Here is a 15401-nt window from a genome sequence, read left to right as displayed (position 1 = left end):
GGGGAATCTGTGTAGAAGGGGAAGAGGAAGGCAGTGAGGATGAGCCTATGTTTGTAAAACACACATTTGAGGAAGAGCCTCTGATAGGAAGGAGAACTAAGAAAGCTGGATTCCTGAGGCCACATGGAGGAAAAGACAGAGATCAATTATATTGAGGGCTGTTACATCAGGTGAGATGATGACTGAGAATTAACCATTAATATATCTGCAACATGGTGAGCCAGGCACTCCCTTAGATCTTCTGCAGAAAACAATGAAAAGTGCTAGATATCATATTTTCAAAGTTTTTTTTAATTCTCTATGAGCTGGCAAGGAAGTAGAGGGTACTCCAGGAGAAAACTTGCAACGGCAATGCTCTTGAACAGGCACTATGAGAAAGGGTCTGGGATGTCGGTGGCAGCGTTTGTGTCAAAGGTTGGACATTTCAACAAAAGTAGCAGGAAGGAGGACAGGCTGTCTGGGCACATGTGCAGAAGAAAAGAAGTATGAAAGAATCTCCTGGGACTATTGTAAGATTGCACTAGCAACCCACTCGAGGTCAGCAGTCATGGGCTATAACGGGAGTGTGTCGGGGTAAGTGCATGTGTCTCTCCATTATGTGCAGCTCCACGGGCACAGGTGTGGAGTGGGTTTTGGCTCAAAAGTCAAAGCAAGAGTGGGTAAGGTAGGGAAGGGAAACTCTGACAACCCACTATGGAATCGAAGTGGGAAAGGCAAGGTGTCGGGCAGGAGGACGGAAGAGGGAAGCTTAGAAATCAGAGCCTTCCCTGTTTCCATTTGCCATTGACTCTAACCTACCTTCCCTATGAATTTCTATTTATCGCTGCCTCCCCCGTTTCCTTGTGAGCCCCTGTCTCATTCTTTGATGTTTTCAATCTACTCTGTAGCAGTTTTCTTGTCCAAGGTAGGAAATCCATAACTGTCAATTGGACTGTGTTTGCATATTTTTCCTAGTCATTATATATCAGTTACATTATGTGACATTTTATTGAGAATTCTTTTTGAAAAGCCAGCTCCATATAAATATGTATAAGGAACTATTCTGCTCCAAAGTGCTACTTTAGATTATAGATGTGTCAGCATGGCTGAGGTAAATTAAACTTTTGACAACATGGTTATTTTGTCAATTAAGTAGATGGAAGAGACGAAATATTTCAATAAGGTATTTGGCTAGAACTGTTTGATTTGACCTGTGTACATTTAGTCAAAGTGACCTAATGCTTGCCAGTTTTCTATTTTATTTTGAGGAAAGCCTAGAAGATAAAAAAGGAAAGGCAGTCACCTTTTTCTTTTGAAAATAATATATTGACAATGGTTATCAATTTGAAATTTTGTTACAGTTACATTATGTGTTTGTTACAGTTATGTGTTTGTTACAGTTATGTGTTTATGTGTTTGCATGTGTGTGCACGTTGGTAGGGGATTGGTGGAGTCAGGAGGAGAATATAGAATATACAAGCTGTTACGTCAGAGTGATTGGCAAAGGATCTCTTAAAAAATATCCTGTATGTGACTATGGCCAGCATAAAAGACTAAAACTGAACTAAAAGTATTGTCTTGAGGTCTAGTACTATATAACTTTAGTTAACAAATATATAACGTGTATCTTCAGGTATGTGGTGCTGTACTAGGTGCTGGGGCTATGGCAATGGAAAACAGATAAAAAATAAAACTTTTATTTTCATGAGGTTCAAAATCAAATGGGGCTGTGAGCTAGAATTGGTGTGGAGACAGAGTGGGCAGATTTTTGTGGCTGACCACGTGTGGGAGATCAGGGCGGGAGGGTGATGGAAGATCATATGGAAGTTTTGATCCTGAGCAGATGATGCTGACTTCCCTCATTTAGGGAAAACAAGAGGACTACAGAATCTGGGGAAAGATGCTGGTTTAGATGATGCATGCCATGCAGACACCTGTATGGAAGCATCCAGTGGCAATTAGGTGAGAAGGCAGAGAATATACATGCTGCTGCTGTAAGTTTAGGTGCAGGGAAGAAGGATGTGAGGAACCAACAAAGAAGCTTGGGGGGAGAGTTGAGTTTTGAGCCAGGCTGTGAAGCGAAGGCTGCTCTTCGTTGCTGCATTTATAAAACAGCGCGGTCTCCTTTACGTGTATGATTCTGCTTTTGATTAAAAGTTTGTGTTTTCCTCACATGGCAGATTTGAAATTCTATGAGAATGTAGCAGGAGATAGACGTATGTTCTAAAGGTAGAATAGGTAACCTTAACAATATCCGTTAATAAATTTTAATTTCAGGCACTTGAAAGATGGAATACCTAGGCAAACAGCAGTTTGTTTGGGGATCAGATTCGCGAGCTTTTAAAGTTTATTGGATTTTTGTGTTTGGCTTATGGATTCGTTTTCCCTCTGGTGTTCTACAATGTTATTGGGGGGTGCTCACATTGTATGTTACTCTAGCACATGAGTTCTCAAAATCTGACCTCCCTAGGTCTTTGGGAGCTTCTGTTATGTTGCCCAGCTCATCTCATTGGCTTCTTTCCCTTTTGTGTTGTGCTTTGAGTCTCAAGGTTAATTCTTGTGGGAGGCAAAGAAGAGGAAAGAATTGAGGAACCTTGGCCTTCCTGCCGCTCTGCTTCCTGGAGAACCCCCTCCCCCACCCAGCGTCTTTACCACTGAGTTTCTGCTCCCCTGTCCATCCCCTCCTCTAAACTGGGAGAGACAGGAGGTCATGGGTTGAAGTCCAGAAAACCTCAATAGTCCTTTTCCTGTTTGATTTTCCTCTTGATCTCTTGTCTACTTGCCTGCAGGTATTTATGGCAACAGTGCTCATAATGGAAATATAAAAAGTCCAACCGAACCTATGTGCGTGCTGAAAATCCTAACCTTTAAACTTGCACAATTCTTAATCCCAAGAAGCATTGATTTCTGGATGTTCGGCACTGCTTTATATTCCTAAGGGATAGTTCGCATCCATCTCAACTCCTCAATTTCTTTCTCAACTGTATTCTTACAAACGTCCTATTTTTAAAATTACTCCTCTGAAGCATATTCCAGACAGGACCACACTAATTTTTAATATATACTTGGTGAATAGCTGAATTTGAAAATAACCATTTAATTCCATTCTTTGTGTCCTTAGGGCATCTTGCTGTTCTTTTACTTAGAAAATTCTAACCCCTTGGTACTATTCAACTTTGATCAGAATGAGTTTTCTACTGACGTAGGAAGAAACAGCTTTGTCACCATCGTTGAAAAGATGGATTCTGTTGGGAAAGGTAAAGTATGTCTTAGTGATCTTGTTCTCAGCACGATATGAGAAACAGATTCACATCCAGTGTCATCATCTGGTGCAGAATTTATCATCTAGAAGCCAAGAGAGAAGCATGTCACATTTAATCAGTACTCTGCTTGACTCTTACTTACAGTTCTTTGAAAACAGACTCACTTAGAGGAAATGATATTGTTTTCCCAGACACTGAATTTATATAAAAAAAATAAGCTTCTTTTTTCTTGGGGATTTTGTCTTTAGTTTTCCCTTGGCACTTTTACATCACTCCCCTAAGAAGGCGCTTTAACGACTGTGCTTCTTAGAGCAGCACAGCATAATTAGGCAATTGCCCTTGTGTCTGGAGTCCACGGGTGGGAGGGGGGGAAGGTGACAGAATTGTGCAATGGGCTCATTATAAAACAGTGCAAAATAAAAACCTGAACTTACCAGTTAAAGGAAAGCTGAAAATGTGCTGTAAAATATTAAGGCATAAAAGATGAAAGTAAAAATCATCTTCAGTAGAATGGCTTGGATAGTCAGTTGGGATCAGTAGTAATTGGTTAATTGAAAAGATAAGTTAATGAAAAAAGCAATAAAACAGGGCAATTATTAAAAATGATACACATGTGCCTTAAACATTTCACTTTATGTTAATGCTCATTCACCAGTACTTTGACCCCCATGGGGTTTCTTTGATTGTGGTTTGAACTGATTTGAGTTCTTGTAGAAATCACACCCATGATCTCTGATTTCTAATTTTGGTGTCTTTAAGTGGAGCAGAACTTGAAGGATGTAAGCAATCTGAGTGCAGAATCTTTCTTGATTTTCATGACATTTTCTTCCAATCTTTTATGGTACAAGAACACCCATATTCAAAGGAGTATTTTTAGCCATTTGCCTTTATCAAGTTTTTTCAAATCATTCAATCTATTTTTTTTTCACAGAAATAGCAACTCTCTCTTTTGCAATTATGCTTGTGATTTCAAAAATAATTAAATTACATAATTAGAATAACAAGGCCAACTTGCATAAATAAAACGGGGGGCCTGTATGGGGGGGAGCAGATATCCATTGCATGGGCAGTCTGCGAGGGCATCCCGGCTGCACGGGCAGTTTCCCATGGCTCCCATCACATTCCTCTGTAAAGCAGAAGAAATACAAAAATAGTTGCTTACTTGAATTATTCCGATCCACAGATATCAGTTGAATTGAAGGAGAGACTTTTTTATTTTTAAGAAAACTTTTATTTCAGAATAGTTTTAGATTTACAGAAGAGTCACAAAGATAATACAGGGGGTTCCCCATACCCTCGTTTTCCCTATTAGAATCTTATCAGTGTGGTACCTTTGTGACAATTAATTAATATTGATACATTATTATTAATACAAGTCTGTATTTTATTAGGATATTATTAGTTTTTACCTATGGCTCTTTTTCTGTAATTGGATCCCATCCAGGATACCACATCACATTTGCTAATCATGTCCCCTCAGACTTGTCTACACTGGGGCAGTTTGGGAAACTTTCCTCATTTTTGATAGCCTTGACAGTTTTGAGGGACACTGGTCAAATGTTTTGTAGCGTGTTCCTTAATTTGGGTTTATCTGACATTTTCCTCATGTTTAGCCTAGGATTATGGGTTTTGGGGAGGAAGGTTTCAGATGTAAGGTGTCATTTTCATCACATCGTATGCAGGGTACCTATCAATACTTACCAATATGAAGTAATGCTGTCAATGTTGACCTTCATCACCTGGCTCAGGTAGTAGTCAGACTTCTCCCCATTGCCTCTGGTGATTGTTATACTCAGATGGTTTACCATATTGAAATGGGAATATGTGCAGTAGTTAAGTTCTTTCATCCATGTTCTCCTCATGATAGAATTAGACAGTTTGGCCTCTTGATGAGGATTTTGTGACTAGCCAAAGAAATACACTTAATGTCAGCACTCCTGACATCTCAGCACTCCTACTGAATTCCCATTTTGCTGTCTTGTTTTACATTTCTTGAGCTTTAGTATTAGTATCTGACTGAAGGAAACACAGGCTCCAAGGCTGTTTTTGGCAGTGGTTTGGAAGGAAAATGGCGTGCCACGGTCACACACTTGTGCTTCTGCAGTTGTATGCTTCAGGGTTCTAAGCTCGAGACTAAATTTACCATTCCTTTGTTCAGTTTTGTTTCATCCTGCGGTTAGAATTTATGGCAGTTAAACATTTTTCTGCTCTTGACTCCTTTTAGCAAAAATGTACTTGATAATCACCTTGCAGCATATCAGTGGATGACCAGGCCAACTAATCATTGACCTGGCAACTAATCACTGCCCTATTTGCAGACCAAATAATTCCAATATGGTGTAGGGAGATGGAAAGTAATTCCGGTATGGTGTAGGGAAAAGGTTTGTGCCATCAACCTAAGCCACAAACCACAATGGCTCATATCTCATACTTCATAGAAGTCATACAAAACCTGAGAATAAATCTTTTAATAAGGAATCAGACTCTTACACTACGTCAATCTTTTGGAAACATTTTAATATAGAACACAAAGAGATCTCTAAAACCCAGAGACCATCTGTTGCCTTTGTGGGCCTGGAGATATCATGAGGATATTACACAGACTTCCTTTTACTGAAATTTTTGTGATAAGAATGTGAAAACATTTCATTTTAGAAATGACACTCATTTACCTTATTTACGCAATAATCGTTTCCTAACCCTCAGTAAAGAACAAAAAGCATAGTCCCAACAGTTTAAACTTAACACCTACGTTGTCTATAGGCAGATGAGGTCGAGGCCAATTCTTTGTAGGTTTTCTCTTCTATAACCCCAAAGGACTTTCTTTTTCAATCGCATCTTGACTGAATATGGAACTCAATCATCTGTTGCCCCAATATCTACATCGTATAGACAGCCCCAGTGTGAACTTAACCTTAAACTGCTGAATGAGTGAATGGCTTACTGCCCAATCAGGCATTATTTTTCCGTTTCTACGTTGTTTTGGTTCTCTGCCCCTCACTAGGATATTTGCTTCTGCTGACGTGGTAGTGACACATCTGGGGAGAAATAGCATGCACTGTAAAAACATGTTACGAAGGGAAATCCTAAGGCCTGGGTTTTACAGATCCCTGTGGCACATCTAATTCTCTGCCCCTGGGCATGATCCTAACCTTTGACTCCCAGTTTCCTGCGAGAGGAGGAAAAGGCGGTTATAGCTGCTTTGCCCCTACCTTCAGAAAGGTGGTTTCAGGATCCAGTGCATGGTAATTGTGCGAATGGGTTATAAGCCACGCTGGGCTGGACAGTCAAAGGAAAAGAATGAATGAAGTCTGCATAGGGGTGAGGAAAGCCTACAGGAATCCTTCCTACCTATACCATGACTAGTTATCCCAGTGCAGTATGTGGTGAAGATTTATGCTATGAAAACAATGAATCAGAAGGACAGATTGAATTAGTCGATACTCTCAAGGACATCTCCAGGCCCAAAGCTTAGATGACAAATGCACTTTAGTGGCATCAGAGTCCCTGAGTAGTGTAATTAGTTGTTTAACAAAAGCCTGATGACAATAATCATGATGACTAGGAACCTACTATAGTAAACGAAAGTTGGAAAACATGATTTTTAGGATTCTTCCTTGTTTTAAAATTCTACAGATGGCCAACTTAAAATAATCGAACCAATGACCTAAACGAAAGTAATCTGTAGACCCATGGGGGAGAAACAAATAAAAAATGATATATTAAAATACTTTTAATAATATGTATTCACATTAAAAAAATTCCACTTTCAAGATGGGAATAGGAGCACAGAGCTCCCTATGCACGAGATGCAGTCCTAAGAGCCCCCCTAACTCATCAGTCCTCATCGAAGCCTTACGAGGACAAGGGGACTGAGGCACAGAGGGAGGAAGTAACTACACTGAATAAAACAACTGGTTTGGGGAGCCAGCACTTGGACAAAGGTAGTCGATATAATAAATATGAAACAAAAATTAATTTGGGAAGATGTCACTAATTGACGCAAGGAACAGAAGTAGCCGAACAATTAGAAAAACACTGGAAATAAAGAGAGGAACGGCTAACATGGTAACTATCCAAATGTCCAAACACAAATGAGAAAGTACAAGACAAGGGGACACCATGGTGTTCAAGGGATGTCTTTGAAATTAATATTTGGAATGTACTTGTTTTTAAAGTTGCTATTAGATAATTCATAGCCAATATTTAGGCATTTTTTAGATAAGGCAGTTCTAATAGTTACCCAAATTGTATTCGGGAATAGGTAGGGTTTTTTGCTGTTTTTGTTTGTTTTTTAAATCTGCCTCTGAAGAAAGACCAGTTGAAAACAAAAATTAAGCAGTGGAGAAAAGGGCTGCTATTTTAAGAAAATCAGTTATTAAAAATTAATAGGAAATGTATTTGATTATATTAAGTAGATATGCTTTCTCATTGACTTCAGTAATTTTTTTTAAGTTTATTGTGTGTGTGTGTGTGTGTGTGTGTGTGAGAGAGAGAGAGAGAGAGAGAGACAGAGAGAGAGAGAGACAGACAGAGAGAGAGGAGAATGAGCAGTGGAGTGTCAGAGAGGGAAGAAGAGGATCCCAAACAGGGGCTTGAACCCACAAACCGTGAGATCATGACCTGAGCCAAAATCAAGAGTCAGATGCCTAACTGACTGAGCCACCCAGGCGCCCCTGACTTTAGCACTTGAATTGTACCAGATCATTCATAAATGAATTCTACGGTTTTGACTAAAGAAACCACTGGTATTACAATTACGCAAAAATTGCTATGTTCCATTTGTTAACAATGTTTTTCTAGCATTTGTGGATGTTGACTGTTTATTTTTTTCAGATTTCAAGTTTATACTTCTACCTCTGTCTCCTTGAATACTCACGAGAAATTGCTGTACCTATGACAGGTTGCATGATGTTTTTCCCCCCTCTGTGCACTCAATTTGTGTATTATTGTATCATATGACATTTTGAATCAAGTGCTGCTAGTACCAAGCTGCTCTCAGCAGCTGATGCCAAAAATATTCATTATAACCCTTCTCAGCATGCAAGTGAGGGCACTTCAAATCCCAGGGACGGAACTTCCAGCGATTGTGCTTTTCTTTCTTTTGCATATTATACAGCAAAAAGGATGCAAAACAAAATGAGGCTTGTTAGAAAAGAATGCCTTGGTAAAATATTGTAAAGCATGCAGTTCGTGGTTCATGAAAGTCACGTGAAATTCAGCAGCACATTATAGATACCACCTCAGAGGCCTTGTGCCCCTTCTCTTCTCTTGCCTCAAGTGGCATTTTTCTTCAGTGTTTGATTTCGTTCAGGTGCCAGCCATCTACACCCCTGGAAGTAAGCAGCCCCGGAGAATCATGATATGACACGGGAGTAAGATTCCCGGAGAATCATAATATGATACGCGCACGTACATTTGCTTCTGCTCTGGCCCTTTATGGGAAGCCAGTCGGGATGAATTTAGTCCTTGCGGTAGTAACAAGCCGCATGGAAGGCAAGGAAGGTTCCCTTCTCCAAAGGAGGACAATTAAAAAAAACAAATTCAATAAGTAAGTTTTGTCATTTTCTAATATTAAGAGTGCTGAGCCTGCAAACATCAGCAAGTTTCTTATACATTAATTCATTGTACAAAGTGAACGCCGAAGACTCAGTAGCCAGCTGACAGGATGCCAGAAAATGTCACAGCAGAGAAAAGGGAGCCTTCTGAAGTGGTTTTGAACACCTGACCTCCCACCTGCAGCATCTTCTGGAGGAAGAAACATGGAGCCTGTTGACAGGGGTTTGTGGATGGAAAAGTGGGGTTGGCAGGGGACAGCAATGTGTGGATTCTTTTCCTATTGCCTGAAAAACTGCCTCTCTTATTTGCTGACCCCGGAAAGACCATGAGCAAAGGGCTGGCCCTGGGCAAAGGTCATTTTCATCTCAGCCTGATGAGTACATTCCATGTGCCGCTGATGTGTGTGACTCCTGCTCAAAGCACTGTGAGCTCAATCTCCCAGAGAGGGCCAAAGTCACACGTGTCCTCCAAAGAAACCAGATCCGTTGCTGTGGCCTGCTGTGTTCCTAAGAGATGCCAGAACCACACTGGGTTTTCACTGTGGTCTTGCACTCTACCTGCCCTGCCATTCATTGTATTGGTTGACGCTATGCTTTAAAAAATGTGTTCTTATAGAGATGTTTCTTATCCTGCTGAGTCTCAAGCCACTGCTGTAGCTACAGTGATCTCTTCTATCTGGTGTATGTTTTGCTAACTTTTTTTTAATGTTTATTTATTTTTGAGAGGGAGAGACAGAGTGTGAGTTGAGGAGGGACAGAGAAAGAGAAGGAGACCCAGAATGTGAAACAGGATCCAGGCTCCGAGCCGTCAGCACAGAGCCTGATGCAGGGCTCGAGCTCAGGAACAGCAAGATCATGACCTAGGCCGAAGTCTCAACCAGCTGAGCCACCCAGGAGCCCCTGTTTTGCTAACTTTTGTCTTGGAAATCACAAAGTCTTACCCACGCCTTAAAGGAAAAGCTCAGAATTCTTGTCTATTGAGTACTTAGCATGTAGTTGACACTGTAGTGAATACTCTATATATGAAAACCCAGAACAAGCTGACGTGCTAATCCTTTAAAAAAAATAGTAATATGATCTTACCTGTGGAAGTGGTTTAGGATACTGATCTCACATTTTCCTGTTACATTTGAAATTCTGGAAGATAATAGGGTGAAAGATTTACCCTCGAGAAGAATAATATGTTTGAATCTTCTGCTTTGAAAACACATAGAAATTTCCATATTTATTTTGCTCTGGAGCATATAGTAGGAAATGTTTGGCAGGTAAAATTTGACTTCTTTTAAACTCCCTTAGTTGTTGTCAGTTAATTTGAACTCATGGAAAACAGACCTTTTTTTAACAACAGCACAGCCCCACAAAATGTAGAGCCATTAGTGGAATATCATCAAGCCATTTTCAAAACCTATCCATGAATCTCTGGTGTGACAAAAGGCTTAAAAAAACCAGGAAGACTAGTTTAGTATTGAGCACTGATTCATGTGAACTCATGAGACGCAAGCCCAAAGAACAAGTTTTACTCCAGGTATGGCCAGCTGGTCAGTCTGCAGTGGGTGGGATTGGGTGACCCGGGGTCACAAGCCAGGCTGGCTCCAAATCAGATAACCGTAGAGTCAGCATTAATGTGCTGAGTCATTGCAGCGACTCTGAAGCATTTCTCTCCTCTTTCAAGTGCTTCCAGGTTGTGGCCAGAAAAGCCCAAGTGGGCAGCAGGAGGGGTGGCCGATCATGGTGGTCAGAACCAGAGTGAGAGGGCAGACACCTGCTTGGGAACGTGAATCCTTCCAGGCGCATTGTAGCCATCAGCTTCTGAGTGCTGTCTTTTTTTGCAGCCTCATTCTTAGGATCCCACTATATTCACATTAGGTTCTTGAAATTTTGGCCTCAGTTTCTCCAGCGTAGCTTAATGTCATGTGCAGCCCCTTAGCTTGTGGTTGATAATTACCTTGTGTTAGAAAGTTTTATTTATCAATCCATCTATTTTAATTTATATTTATATATTTTGGTGAACAGATAACAGATTCTTGAGACAGGGAAGTAATAAACTCCACTAGGTTTCTCTTAGCAACACCATGCAAACTTCCCCACTTTTCTTCTCCCAGACCTTCTGTATTTAGGGCTCTCAGTGGAACACAGAAGAACTTGCTAGCATATTCAGAAGGTTCAGAAGGTTTCTCTGCTATGAAGAAAAGATCAAGCCCAGTGTATAAAATGCCCTGAAATTTATAAATTTCAAAAGAAGAAAAATGCCTAGTTTACCTTTTAAATGATAGTTCACATAAGAATGTAGGGAATTCATAAGGCTATTTTGAGTTAGTGAGTCGGTAAGTACTTTCCCATAGTTTGTAGCCAAAAAGTTAGAGAATCTGTATCAATCACCTTTTTTAGCAAGAGCATATGTTTTTTCTGCTTTTAGAATCAGACCCAAGAAAACATGCAGCTTACTAAAAAATAATACTGTTCAATTTCAACCCTCTCTTTGTTTTGATTTTTAAAAATGTTTATGTAAGGGGTGCCTGGGTGGCTTGGTCGGTTGAGCGTCTGACTTCAGCTCAGGTCCTAGTCTCGCGGTCCATGAGTTTGAACCCCATGTCGGGCTCTGTGCTGACAGCTCAGAGCCTGGAGCCTGCTTCAGATTCTGTGTCTCCCTCTCTCTCTGCCCCTCCTCTGCTCATGCTCCACATCTCTCTCTCTCTCTCAAAAAAAAAAAAAGTTAAAAATTTTTTTCCTGTGAGCACTTGCTTCTGCAGCACATTTACTAAAATTGTAACAATTTGAGAAGATTAGCATGGCCCAAGGATGACAGGCAAAATTTTTATGTGAAAGCGATACAGAGTAGAAAAGAATGATGTTGTTTTCTAGAATGTTATTGGTTAGATGACTTCTATTTGATTTCTGCAACAGTATACGTTCCACTAAAGGACAATTACCAACTATATAGGTCTGGATTGGCCCACCGAGCAGTACTCACTGGCAGGGTGGCTTTCTGCCACTGCTAGGTTGTCTCTAGGGCTGGTGACAACTGTGTAGGGTAGAGCAATGATGTGATTTAAAGGGAGGATGGGGAGGGACAAGGCAGTGAAACTGCTAGGGAAGGGTAATGTGGCCTTGGACCTAGCTCAAGGTTGTCCCCTATCACTCACTCCAGACGTAAGTTCACGACCACAGCCAAGACTTGCGTATGCAGAGAAACACGGTGCTGTGTTCGGGTTGGATTCAGGGACAGCACTAGAATTTAATGGGAAAGTTGGTAGCTGGCACAAAACCAAAGTTGATTGGGTCCAGAGAGCCAAAGATGAGCTGTTGCTCTGGACCTCAGGGTTGGGGACTCCTGCGTCCAGAGGCTGGGCTGGTAGGGGAGCAGGTGTGGTGGTGTTAGTACCATGCCATGGGGATGACCTTGGCACTTACGGGCACTGCAACGGGAAAAGAGAACTGCCAAATTCAGACCATAGGGAAAAATGTCCAAGGGGACACACTTATAAAAATGAGAAGACACCACCCATTCACATATATGAAATGAAAGAAATATATTTTACTCCATCAGTAAGCAAAAAGTGGTCGCTACAGTGTGAGGAGGTGACTATTTACAAGTTAGATAATACTTTTCTTCTGAGGGTTTTGAAGTACTTTTGATTCTCTAAATGTTATTGTGGGGGGGGGGGCGGGGTGCCTGGGTGGCTCAATCAGTTAACTGCTGACTCTTGATTTCAGCTTAGGTCATGATCTCTTAGTTTGTGAGCTCAAGCCCCGTGTTGGGCTGACAGTGCAGGGCGTGCTTGGGATTCTCTCTCTCCCTCTTTCTGCTCCTCCCTCACTCTGTCTCTCTCTCAAAATAAATAAGTAAACTTTAAAAAATGTTATTATGGTGTAGTAAAAAAAAAGGAAGTAGGGGTGTCTGGGTGGCTCAGTCGGTTAAGCCACCGACTTCGGCTCAGGTCATGATCTCACAGTCTGTGAGTTCGAGCCCCACATCAGGCTCTGTGCTGACATCTCAGAGCCTGGAGCCTGCTTCGGATTCTGTGTCTCCCTCTCTTTCTGCCCCTCCCCTGCTCATGCTCTGTCTCTCTCTCTGTCAAAAATAAATAAAAAAAAAACATTTTAAAAAATCCTATATAAAAAAGGAAGTAAATATCTTCGTCTGCATTTAGAATTAATACAAAACTGAATCGTGTGAATTCAGCTTTGGACTTCGAATCGGTTTTCCTCTTAATTACTGAGAATATGAAGATACGTGAGACTATCACTGTCCTATTTATGGCAGGTTGTTTTCGTGAGTTTGCAACACGCTATATTTTGCAGGCTAACATGAACACAGACTACTTTCTCAGTTTTTCATGATTGTGATTGAAGGAAATTAAAAAGCTAGATAAAACAAAATTATTGTTTCAAAGTGGTATGGAAAAAAAATAAAATGCCGAGGTAATGTACTAGAGCCTTTGAATTTTTAGATTCGTAGACAGATTTAACTTGAAAGAGTACTTTATCCTTTGAGGCAAATGTTTTTTTATCATCCATCCTCAAAAGAAAGATTTTGGTTCATTTGTGTAACTTCAAAAGATTCTCCCTTATTCACTGATCAAACAATTACTGAGTGCTACAGTGTGCCAAGCACTGTGCCTGATGCTTGGCATAGAGGATGATTAAAGACAGTTTCAAGCATGCTTGAGCAGTGGAAAGACAGAGGGGAAAAAAGTGGAACTTCTAGCAACCAAAGAATTATTCTCTCAGAGATAAAATTTTTTGAGGAGGGCGAGTGGTCTAATGGGGGAAGTAAAAAGACTAATATTTTATGCATAGTAACAATAATTTTAGAAGTGTCTCATTTTTAAAATCCTATTTGGTGTATTTTTGTGTCATCTTGTCCGTTTGTATTAAAAAGTAAGAGCATTCTTAAAATTAAGCGTTCAATATTAGACATGTGATCAACTGAGATCTTTTCTCATTATAGAGATATAAATTGTTATGTGACCTGCCCTATAGTTCTGGTCTGAAATTTAAATAAATAAAGTAAAAAAGTATTTGAGGGGGAGAAGAATAAAAAGGACATGGCATCAGTAGAGATGTTTTCACAAAGAATTACCAAAAAAGGTACATGTCTACCTTTTAAACAGTTCCTATGGAACAGATTTGCTCATTGTGATTATATCCCAAATAATGTCATATGATAAGGTGGCTTGGATATCTAGGCTGCAATGACATTTAACTTCACAGTCTCAGTGTAATGCCAGAAAGAATACATGCAAACATGCAGCACACATATGGAACGTTTTCAAAAAGGTCAAAGCAAACTCAGAATATATTGATGCAAAGGGACTTGGTAGCCTTGAGTTACAAGCCTTCTTTCTAATTGCTATCACCATGAAAACTCAAATTTATGAACTGTTGTCAGCCATGTGTCAGAGACAGAGAAGACCAACTAGGACCAAAACATATGCCGTGTGTCCTCCCTGGCGTGAAAGAAGGAAGAAAGTGTTTGCCTTCTTTAGAAATGAATCCCTGGGGTAGTGTTTGTAGCATGGGTTCTGTGCAATTAAACAAAGCAGTTGAGGCACTTCATATTGTTAACTGTTATTCACTTAAAATAACAAATACTAGATTGTAATAATAGTATTTGTTGTTAATTCCACAATTTCTGACTCAACAGCGAAGGAATTAATCAATCAAGATTTATTGGGCACTTTTTGTGGACCACACATGAATGGGTTTATGGAAAAAGCAGGGTGACACATAAATTATGCTTTCCATTGATATGTTCATTTAACAAATGCCCATTAGGCATTTTGTACAAGCTATCCACACTAATGAGCATTATGAGTCAGTCATAGAGGTAAGTAATCCTAAATGGTCTTTGGCCACAGAGATTTGCCAGGCGAGATGCTCATGCAGAAAAACAAAACATTTCAATGAAATACATGACTGTGTGCAATATGCAGATAATAAATATTGTGGCTATTTCCTCCTTTAAAAGGAAAAGAGGGATTTTATGGAAGAAGAGTAACTTGATCAGATTCTGTGTGATGGGGATCCTTTGAGGAGCAGGGAATTTCTTTCAAGGTGGACAGATGAGCAATAGTGGAGAAAATGGAACAGCTCATTCTTAAAATTGAGGGGAGGAAATGCTCATCATGCAGTCAGAAGAGAGGATATAGACATGTTTGGTTAGGAGATACACAGTGATTGTCTAGGATCCTTAGCCCCTTAAAGTAAAACATCCCCAAGTGAGTTTACTAAATACCATCTATAAGGTTGGAGCCTGCCCTAAACAATGAGACCAATTTTGCCCTCAGTCAGAGAATGTTCTAAGAATCTTTAAGCCATGGCTCAGAGACATACAGTCTAGTTTTTTTTTTTTTGTTTGTTTGTTTGTTTTGTTTGTTTGCTGCTGCTTTGCTGTTGAACCCTGAAGCATTCCCTCTCCTTGATCCTTCAACCGACTCCCTACCTTGGATCATGGTTCTGCAACTACCATTGTTTGCTTTGAAGCCTCTACCTTGGCTTCATGCCCTGAGTTACTGGCTGTTGTAACTCTGGGCAAATTACTTATCCTCTCTGTGCTTCCATTTTATCGTTTGTAAATGGGAATAACAATAGTTCCTAC

At 40.2% G+C, this 15401-nt stretch overlaps 1 protein-coding gene and 1 pseudogene across 3 annotated transcripts in view; both read left to right on the top strand.

The window, feature by feature from the left end:
* Positions 1-15401, top strand: part of FGF14 (fibroblast growth factor 14) — a 612765-nt gene that overhangs the window by 105253 nt on the left and 492111 nt on the right. The window lies entirely within an intron of this gene.
* Positions 11539-11634, top strand: LOC113601210 (uncharacterized; annotated as a pseudogene).

This window comes from Acinonyx jubatus, chromosome A1 (genome assembly GCF_027475565.1).
Source record: "Acinonyx jubatus isolate Ajub_Pintada_27869175 chromosome A1, VMU_Ajub_asm_v1.0, whole genome shotgun sequence".
Taxonomy (NCBI): domain Eukaryota; kingdom Metazoa; phylum Chordata; class Mammalia; order Carnivora; family Felidae; genus Acinonyx; species Acinonyx jubatus.
Note: the sequence above shows the minus strand (reverse complement) of the source record. Positions and strands in the feature narration are given on the sequence as shown.